This window comes from Gossypium arboreum, chromosome 11 (genome assembly GCF_025698485.1).
Source record: "Gossypium arboreum isolate Shixiya-1 chromosome 11, ASM2569848v2, whole genome shotgun sequence".
Lineage (NCBI taxonomy): Eukaryota > Viridiplantae > Streptophyta > Magnoliopsida > Malvales > Malvaceae > Gossypium > Gossypium arboreum.
This window is the reverse complement of record NC_069080.1, coordinates 102,483,598-102,494,620: the sequence shown is the minus strand read 5'-3', so window position 1 is coordinate 102,494,620 and position 11,023 is coordinate 102,483,598. Positions and strand designations below refer to the sequence as shown.

At 28.8% G+C, this 11,023-nt stretch overlaps 1 pseudogene; it reads left to right on the top strand.

Annotated features, from left to right (window-relative positions):
- Positions 1 to 9,074: 9,074 nt before the first annotated feature.
- LOC108471552 (cytosolic sulfotransferase 15-like) lies at positions 9,075 to 10,324 on the top strand (annotated as a pseudogene).
- The last annotated feature ends 699 nt before the right edge of the window (positions 10,325 to 11,023 follow it).

Sequence of the window (11,023 nt, the reverse complement as noted above, 5' to 3'; positions counted from 1 at the left end):
TAGTAACTTTAACTCTTCATTCAATCCTTCTTCAAATCTTTTGCACATCGCAACCTCATCAGCCACACACTCCCGAGCATACCGACTAAGTCTTACGAACTCATGCTCGTATTCAGATACGGTCATACGGCCTTGCTTAAGTTCCAAGAATTCCTTACACTTCTGATCTATGAACCGTTGACTAATGTATTTCTTTCGAAATTCGGATTGAAAGAAATCCCAAGTAACTCGTTCATTTGGGACTATGGAAATTAAAGTCCTCCACCAATAGTAAGTCGAGTCTCATAATAAGGATATAGCACACTTAAGACATTCATCGGTGTGCATGACAGTTCATCTAACACTCAAATGGTGTTATCGAGCGAATTCGGCTCTTTCAAAGCATCATCGATGACTATGGCCTTGAACTCCTCGGCCCGCGCTTCCTAATCAAGTCTACGGTGGTTTGCTTAGCCTCACGGGATCGATGGAATCGGAGGCATTGCGGACTCTTGGGCGGAGTATTTAAATTCGGGAATGGTTGGACAACCGGGTTGGTTCGGGCATATTGTGCGACCCACTCATTCATCATGGTGAAGAAGGCTTGTTTCGCCCCTTCATTTTGATTATTCGCGGATGACTGAGGCTCAACAGGCGGTGTCCCTTACGCGGGAGCAGCCGCTACACTTTCAACGTCATCCGCCAAGGGTCTCTCTATTCCGGGCTCCATTGTTAATCAAAACAAAAATTTCAACCGTCAGAAGTCATCACATTATTAAGCACTAACAAATTGGCATGTATAGCTAGACTCACACGCTCTATGGTAGTCCTAGAACCGACTAAACCATAGCTCTGATACCAATAAAATGTAACACCCCAAACCCGTGACCATCACCGGATTTGAACACGTGGTGTTACCGGGCTTACTTCCCTTTTTTCTCTCTTGACAATAATTGATTTCAGTTCCAGGCAGGCTAGCTAACTGCGTCACTGTCACCTTAAAAATCATATCTCGGGGTTCCAGAACTCGAAAATCAGTTCCGTAAATTTTCCCTAAAACTAGACTCACATATCCATCCCTGTATTTATTTCTAGAATTTTTGGTCGGGCCAATTGGTACAGTTTATTAGTTAAAATCACCCATGTTACAGGGGTCGACTACACTGACCTTCACGCGTTACAACTTGAATATCTCTCTGTACAGGGCTTTAATACTGGTTCCGTTTGTTTCTAAAGAAACTAGACTCAAAATGGAATCTGCACATATAAGGAATGACTTCTAATTCTTTCTGGATAATTTATAGTAAATTTTCAAAGTCGCGACAGGGGACCCAGAAACCGTTCTGGCCCTGTCTCACAAGAACTCTAATATCTCTCAGTATACTGCTCATATGGTTGTTTCGTTTCGTCCATATAAAAATAGATTCATCAAGGTTAAATTTCATAATTTATTCACTATTTAATTCTACTTCTACTATTTTTAGTGATTTTTCAATCTCATCTCACTGCTGCTGTCAGCAACAGTTACTGCAGTAGACTATGCCAATTTCATGAATCTTTCCTTGGCCTTACTAATCATCCATCATACATGACACAATTTATGGCCACCTTATCAAAATTAAAGTTTCTAAGACTCGTGGCTATAGGTTCTAGCATCCCACTCGACGACCACATAGGCCATTTTCACATGGCTTAAAGTTTACAACCCACAATTCAACAAAACATAATAGCCTATACATGCCAATTGTTCTCCTAGTTCAACTACGAAGACAATACCAAAAGGTTTCCAGCCGGTGTGATGATTTCAACGACGGTTCCGAGCACGCGACAATACGAGTCCAAGAGACCTAAAATGGGTGACAAGAAAACACCGAGTGAGTTTATAACTCAGAAGTCATAAGCATTCATCAACCATCCATTAATAAAGTTTTCGCAACATCAAACAATAAACGAGGCTAGGTACTTCATCCATATCGAAACTATACCATAATTCCTCGGACCTTTCGGTTCAATCTCATATCAAGTCATACATCCACATTTCATATTCTATACAATAAGATATTTGAGGCATTTTACACACCAACTCATTCGCACCACAATCATACAATTGCAATCATCACATAGATTTCAAGCTTACCAAGCTCAACCCGAGCATGAATGTATTGCCTATTCGTCATGAGCTCAAGGTACTTACCCGATCCGCTGTCCGGGATTAACTCGATAATGTCGCACACTCAGTGCCAATTGTAATACAAGAGCATATAGTGAATCCGCACACTTAGTGCTATATATTTTCAGCTCGCACACTTAGTGCTATATAATTTTCAGCTCGCACACTTAGTGCTATATATTTTCAGCTCGCACACTTAGTGCTATATAATCAAACTCGCACACTTAGTGCTGTACAATTTTAAACCCGCACACTTAGTGCCAATCTTGTCACCGTGTCCATTTATACCCGCACACTTAGTGCCGAGACCAATACCTTATGCATGTTGCTGCCTTTATACATTCAACCATGGCATCATTCCATACACATACATTTTCATTTACACATCAACTCATTTAAACACAATTGCGTATATATTATGGTCATTTACATCAACACCAAATATATGCTTAATGACTTACCTTGTGTTGGGTAAAACAGTCCAAGTCGGCTACTCGATGACCTTCGTCTTTCCCTTGCTTGATTCTCCTTCTTTAACTCCTTGAGCTTAATCAATAAATCAACTAGTTTAACCATCTTGCTAAACATTCATAATTCAACTACACATGCATATGTATGCTTGTATATTCGGCAACCATTTTTTTACTAATCACCCATTTGGTCGATTATACACATCACCAAATATGCACCAAAAACTTGATTCAACATCACTTACATACTCACCCAATGGCCGAATATACTTGAAATTTTACAAACATTCTCCAACAATTTATTTTGTTTAAACAAACACATTTATCATTTACTTCATAACCAAAACATCATGTGCAAACATATATCCACACATAGGTGCAAGGCCGAATTTTAAGGTGTCCATAACCATTCAAAACACAAATTTTTTAATATCATGCAAGAAGCATAAACCATGCTCATGAGCATACCATGGCGAATACCTCACACACCATGCCCTTTTAAAATTTTTTGTCATGGTTAAACAAAGGACTCAATGCCCTACTCAAGAATACTAAAAAGAAATTTCAAGAGTAGTTAATCCATCATTACATGCATCAATAGCAAGCTTCACATTTAGCATGCAATAGTTTCAACACAATATCAACCTTGGCTAAATACCATTTTCATGGCATAACAAGGATTTGAACCATGGCTAACATGCACATCAAGTAAGCAACCAAAACAAGCATGAATCTCATGACACCACCTCAAACATACCTTAATATTGATGCAAGTATAGCCAAATCTCCTTCTAGTTCTCTTCTAAACCAAGCATGAAGCAAAAATCCTCCCCTTTTCCTTAGTATTTTCGGCCAAGAAGTGAAAATGGATGAACAAAATTTCTCCTTTCTTTTCCTCTACTCACGGCAACAAGGGGCATCCATGCTCATCTTTCTTTTTTTTTGTTCATTTTTTTATGCTAATTTTATTATATTCCTTCATACATAACTCACTAACCAAACATGTTGGAAACATGTTTTCCCTTGCCCATCATACCCACCTTGGCCGGCCACTATAGTCAAATTTGGGAAATTTGACATGCAAGGACAACATTTCCTAGTATGCATCAATAGGCCACTTCAACATTTGCCTATCTCATTTCTAAGTTTTCTCACACAAGTCCTTTCTAGTGAAATTCACCTTTATAACACTAAATCAAATCATCAAAAATGTCACACACAATTTAACACATATCATAGGCATCACAATAAATTTTAAATTATTTTTATGCCTCGGTTCCGAAACCACATCCCGTCTAGGGTCAATTTTGGGCTGTCACAGTCTTGGAGTTCAAAATGGTCGAACTACATCTTTCTCCTCAATTCCTCATTCTGTCTGAGCAGTTCCTAATGAACCAGTTGCTATTATTCGAACCTGGTACTCATTTGAGTCATATGCTCTTTCATCAACCTTAACTATTCCTGCAAGCCAAATAGTTGTTGCGACAATGCTCCCTAATCAGAGGGAAAGGATGATCCCTGACTAGAAGGAGCGTTGAGATCAAAAGAATTAGAGGCACTTGCTTGGCCTTAGTTGCCTAGGTTTTCTGGTTGGTCAGCAAACCAATCAGCAAAAAGGTCTATTTCACAGGGTTGATTGCTGATGTTAGAACCTTCAACTTGGTCCTATAGGATGTTGCTAGGGAAATTCTCGTTAGGGTGAGTCATATTGGTTTTTTGATTTTTTGATGGTCGGAAGTCTGTCCATGCTCATCGCACCAAATTGTTGAGTATTTTTGTGTGTTTGTCTCTAAGGGAGGCTAGTTTTTCTATTTATATGATGCGATTCCTAGATATGACGTCCTAAGTAGACCCCATGCATGTCAACACGTACCTTATTCTAAGATTAACATGTGTTTCCTTGATGTAAGTTTGCTTGCATGGTGATTCGAACTCATGGTGACGATGCAAACCCATTATGTGTGAACCCATACAAATGAACTATAGAAGCCATTGTTATTGGATCAGGTCGATCCCAGTCAAATAACTAGGTATCGATTCGATAATGGCAAACACAATACGGTGTAAAAAATTATATAAACATAATATAAGAAAATAAATAAATATATATATATATGAAAGTTTAGTAATGGTTTCTAGAATTATTATGAATTTTAGTAGGTGGAATACTAATACTATAAATTTTAAATTTTTCTAGAAACCTAATTTTGAGTTTTCTTTATCCTTTTAACTATGAGGGTATTAATTTGACACGTAAGTTAGAAAGTAAATGGCAGACATACTTTTCGTCCAAAACAGTACTATCTGTCTATTTCGTCTTGTAGCCTGAAAGGAGGACATATACAATTAATTAATGTGTTGATTTGGTCTAGATTATATCCTTAGAAATATAAATATAAAAATAATAAAGTATTAAATAATATCTCAAACTTCAGCCAGGACAATGAAAAATGAATAATATTGAAGTTTTTATTATACACCTCACTTCTAATATTATAAAAATATATAAATATAATATAAAAAGTGGATATATAAAAATAATTTACAATAACTTTAAAATTATACATAAATTTTTGGCTTTTTATTTAAATAACTCAAATAATTTAATTAAGTATCAAAATGACCCATTTTTTAATTAAACACAAAAAGGACTTAAAATCTACAGTAAAAGTTGGTGGAGCCAAATTATATGACGCCACCAACTTGCCACGTCAATAAGGAATATAAAAAAATTATTTTTTTAGTGGAGTCATGTAGAATGGTATCACCTGTATAAATATCATGGAAATATTACAAGTTCGAAAAATAAGGGACTTCAAAATAATTTTTATTATTTGGTGGAGCTAATTTAAATGGCGTGACACGCTTTGGTTTTTCTTACTTTATTTTTATTTTTTAACTTTTTCTTTTCTTTAATTTTTTTAAGTTTTATATTTTTCTTATTTTATTTTGTTTATTTATTTATTTTATTTTTGTTATTAATTTTAAAAATTTGAAATGTATATTGAAATGTTTTATAATATATATTTTTAAAATTTTAAATATTATTTTAAATTATTTTTTAAATTTTGAATATTATTTTAAATATTAAATATATATTTTAATAATATAAAATATTTAAATATTTTAAAGATATGACCTTTCAAATTTATTATTAGTTTTTAATATTTTAAATATTATCTAATTTGTTTTATAATATTTTAAATTATGATTTTAAATTATTTTTAAAGATATTCTGCTTTTTAATAAAATAACCCAAAAATTTAACTAATTATTAAAATAACCCATTTTTTAATTTGGCTCCACCAAACTTTCTTGTAGATTTTAAGTCACTTTCGTATTTAATTAAAAATGAGTTATTTTGATAATGAATTAAATTTTTGTGTTATTTTTATAAAAAGTCAAGATATTCAAACCATTTTTAAATTCTATTTAAAAGTTAAAAATAATATTTTATTTAAAAAGTAAAATTTGAATTAATTAAAAATTAAAAATATTTGTTCAAAAAGATTTATTTATTAAAAATAAATTTATTTAAATATATATATTAAAAAGTAAAAATTAAATTAAAAGTTAAAAATATATATTGTAAGATCATATTATGTCATTGATGTGATGAGGTATGAAGTTAAATATTAATTAAAAACCAATGTTAGATAGGGGCTTGGTTCCCCTTCAGAAGAAAAAAAGAGAAAAAAAAGTTAAGTTAGTTAAATTTTTTATACTTTATAGTTATTGTAATATAATAATTAATTATATTTTATTTTTATTTTTTTATATTATGCAGATATCAAAATATCTTTTGGAGATACGGATCACACTTCATTGAGGATCAACGAAACAGTAAAATTAATTATGAATTAAATAAAAATCATTTTAATTTCTCTTTTTTCTTGCTAAATACTACTTTGCTCAACGTGTTTTGATTACATGAAAGTGATCCCTATTTAGTTATTATTATTCCTTTTAACTATTTTCTTGCATGAAATTAATCTCTATGTGTTGATTATAATTTTTAATTTTAATACACATTTATAAATTTATATTTTAATTTTTAATTTTAGTACACATTCATAAATTTATGTACTTAATATATATTTTAATAGATAAAGACAAAAAGATTTTCTTAATAGATTTAAAATGTTTAAAAACTTAAAGAAATTAAATATATTAAAAAATGTTATGTATAGCCAATTTTAAAATTTTAATATATTTAATATATTTTTAAAAATTAAATATATTAAAAATGTTAAGTATAACCAATATTAAAATTATAATATATTCAATATATTTTTAAAAATATATTTTAAAATGTTAATACATTTAATATATTTTAATAGGAAAAGAGAAAATAATTTTTAATATATTTAAAATTTTAAAACCGTAAAAAGATTTAAATATATTAAAATTTTAAATATGTTAAAAGAAAATGTTAAGTATAAACAATTTTAAATTTTTAATAACTGAATATATTTAAATATATTAAAGTTATTACAATTTTCAATTTAATTTAAAAACAGTTTGAATATCTTTAAAATTAATTTTAAAATTAATAATTTATAAAATTATATTTAATATTTAAAAATATTTAAAAATATATTTAAAATATTATAAAACAAATAATAAATTTGAAAGGTCATATCTTTAAAATAATATATTTTAAATAATTTAAAATCATAATTTAAAATAATTTAAAAATCACAATAAAAATTATAAAATAAATTAAAATATACATTTAAAATATTATAAAATTAATAATAAATTTGAAAGGTCATATTTTAAAATATTTAAATGTTTTATATTATTAAAATATATTTAATATTTAAAAATAATATTTAAATTTTAAACAATAATTTAAAACTAATATTTAAAATTTAGAAAAATAATTTCAAATATATATTTAAAATTTAAAAAATATATATTATAAAATATTTCAAATATACATTTCAAGTTTTTTTAAAATTAATAATAAAAAATAAAATGAAATGAAATAAAATAAATAAATAAAGATAAAGAAAAAAACAAATGTCAGAGAAATGACAAAAGTTAGAAAAAAAAAGTAAAAAAAAATTTAAAAAATCACAAGCAAGGTGTCAGATAGATTTCTGGTGGCGCCATTTAAATTGGCTCCACCAGAAATTGGAAAATTATTTACAATATTTTTTATTTTTCAGAATTTTTAAATTATGATTTTTAAATTATTTTAAATATATTTAAACCTTTTAAAAGAATTTTATAAAATTTTATTTAAAATTTTAAATGTTTAAATATTATTAAAATATATTTAATATTTAAAATAATATTTAAAATTTTAAAAATAATTTTAAAATATATTTTAAAATTTATAAGAAATAATTTAAAAATATATATTTAAATTTTAAAATATAATTTTGAAATTATTTTATTTTTTAAAATATATTTTAAAATATATTTAAAATTTAAAATTTAGAAAATTTAATTTCAAAATTATATTTTTAAAATTTATAAGACATAATTTCAAAATATATATTTAAAATTTAAAAATAATAATTTAAAAATAATATTTAATATTTAAAAAATATATATTATAAAACATTTCAAATATACATTTCAATTTTTAAAATTAATATCAAAAAATAAATAAAATAAATAAACAAAATAAAAATAAGAAAAATATAAAACTTAAAAAAGAAAAAATTAAAGAAAAAGACAAAAGTTAAAAAAAAGTAAAAAAAAAATCAGAAGCGTGTAGATTTGGTGGCGTTATTTAAATTGGCTCCACCAGAAAATAGAAAATTATTTTGAAGTCCTCTATTTTTTCAGAACTTGCAGTATTTTCATGATATTTATACAGGTGTTGCCATTCTACATGGCTCCACCAAAAAATTAATTTTTTTATGCTCCCTGCTGACGTGGCAAGTTGTTGGCGTCATATAATTTGGATCCACCAACTTTTACTGTAGATTTCAGGTTATTTTGGTGCTTAATTAAAAAAGTGGGTCATTTTGATACTTAATTAAATTATTTGGGTTATTTTGATAAAAATGCCAGAATTTTTGCTTGCTTATATATATAGTTTTCATTTTACAAATAATTTTAGAGATGATTTTATCACCATCCTCTCTAATTTGATGATTGCTCAGTTTTCTTGCCAATTTTTGCTAGCTTTAATTTCTTATCATATTAAGTAATTGCAATTACTCCAGATATATCGTGCTTGAGTTGTGACAGAATCAATTATCAACGAGCCACAATATTCTATTGATGTTGAGGCTAAAGTCTTTGTTATATTAATGGAGTTTATCCTTCACCACCTACAACCACAAGTGTTTATTATTATTTTTTCCTAAATTATATTATCCTATGAAATAAATTAATGAATTTCTATTTAAAAAATTCCACATCAATTTAATTTTTTTAGTACATATACATAAATTTCAGTATGTTAAATATTATTACCATTATATTTTAAATGAATAAATCTAGTATAAATTATCTAGAAAACTAGTTTTGGGTGTGCTAGTTTGACAATGGATACTGCAGAAATCTCCAAAGCCAGAACGGTTTCAAAATCACATGATGTGGAGTCCTCTTGGGACGATGAATTCAAAAAACTGGTGCAAAGCTTCCCCAAAGAGAAAAGCTGGGCAGGATCCAATCTTTATTTCTATCAAGGTTTTTGGTGCCCCTCTCTTGCTCTAAAAGCTTTTATTTCTTTCCAGAAACATTTTCAAGCATTTAATTCTGATATCATCGTTGCTACTTATCCAAAATGTGGTACTACTTGGCTCAAGGCCTTGACTTTCTCCACTTTGTACCGCAATCAGTTCCCATGGGATGAAAATCCATTGCTCACCTTTGGCCCTCACGAACTTGTTCGTTTCTTCGAGTATGATCTTTACTTGAACAACCCTTTTCCTGATCTTCGAAATGTTTGTGCTTATCAGCCAAGGCTTTTTTCCACCCACGTCCCTTATGCTTCTTTGCCAACTTCCATTAAGGATTCCGGTTGTAAGATTGTTTACATATGTAGAAACCCCATGGATATGTTCATTTCTCTTTGGCTTTTCGCTGCCAAGCTCCGAGACAAAAACCGAGAGTCACTATCACTAGATGAAGCTTTTGACAAGTTCTACCATGGAATCACTGCGCATGGACCATATTTTGATCATGTATTGGGATATTGGAAGGCAAGCCAAGAAAACCCCAACAAAATATTGTTTTTGAACTTTGAAGATCTTAAGGAAGATATCGATTCCCATCTGAAAAATTTGGCCATGTTCTTAGGAGTTCCTTTCACAGATGATGAAGAGAAACAAGGAGTTGTTGAAAAAATAGCGAAAATTTGTAGCTTTGAGAACTTGAAAGAATTGGAAGTGAACAAGAAGGGCGTACATACTTCTGGAATTCCACACACATTTTTTTAGGAAAGGAGAAGTGGGAGATTGGAGCAATTATCTCACACCCTTCATGATTGAATGTTTGGAGAAGCTTATTCAAGAGAAATTGAATGGCTCTGGTTTAACATTTAAACTGTCCTCCAAAACTTCAAACAATATTGCTTCCCCATGATCGTGGGGCTGTCTATTCTAGCTTTTTTGGGAGTGAAATCTCTTTTATTCCCCTTTTTATAAATAATTTATACTAGAGTTCTCTTAATAAATTGCTTTGTGGTATGTTTTTGTGGATTTTATGTGAAAGTAAATAAAAATTGCATTAAACATAAGTTTTTTTTATATTATTGGGTTCATAAAAGAATTGAGAAAGATTAAGTTTAGTAAATATTTTCATTATATTTAATATAAAAATAATATAAATAATTAATTTGGTATGTAAGTGTTGGGTATACATGTAAAGAAAATTTATAATTAAACTCTAGGGATAATATTATTAAGTGAAACACTCATAAATCTTGAAAGATGATTATAAAAACAATTAATTTTAATTTATATATAAATAAAATATTAGTCAAATATGATTATCCAAAAGAATGATAAAATAAGAATGTTCAAACTTCCATTTCAAATTGTGTTTGCACGAGGTTTTCCAAAAAAAAAAAAACCTCCATCGTTATCTTTGCAAATATAAAGGTTTAATATAAAATTTTGCCTTTAAATTATACCCGTTTTCTTTCTCTTGTTTTCTCTAATATCATCATCATCTTCTTCTTCTTCTTCTTTATCTGTTAAACAACATGAAATCTGATTCATTACCCAATCCCTGTACAAATATGTTTCATCACCATCATTTATCCAAACAACCCAAAACTTCAAAATTAAAATTTTCTTAAAATATTCAATCAAAACCCCAAAGTCAGAGAATTTCTTTATTGAACATTGAGGCAAATTTTCTACTTGGAAGGAAATTTTTCTTTGCAAAACAATTGGTCAATTTTGTAAAATTTGGGGCTTTAGTTAAAAATTTT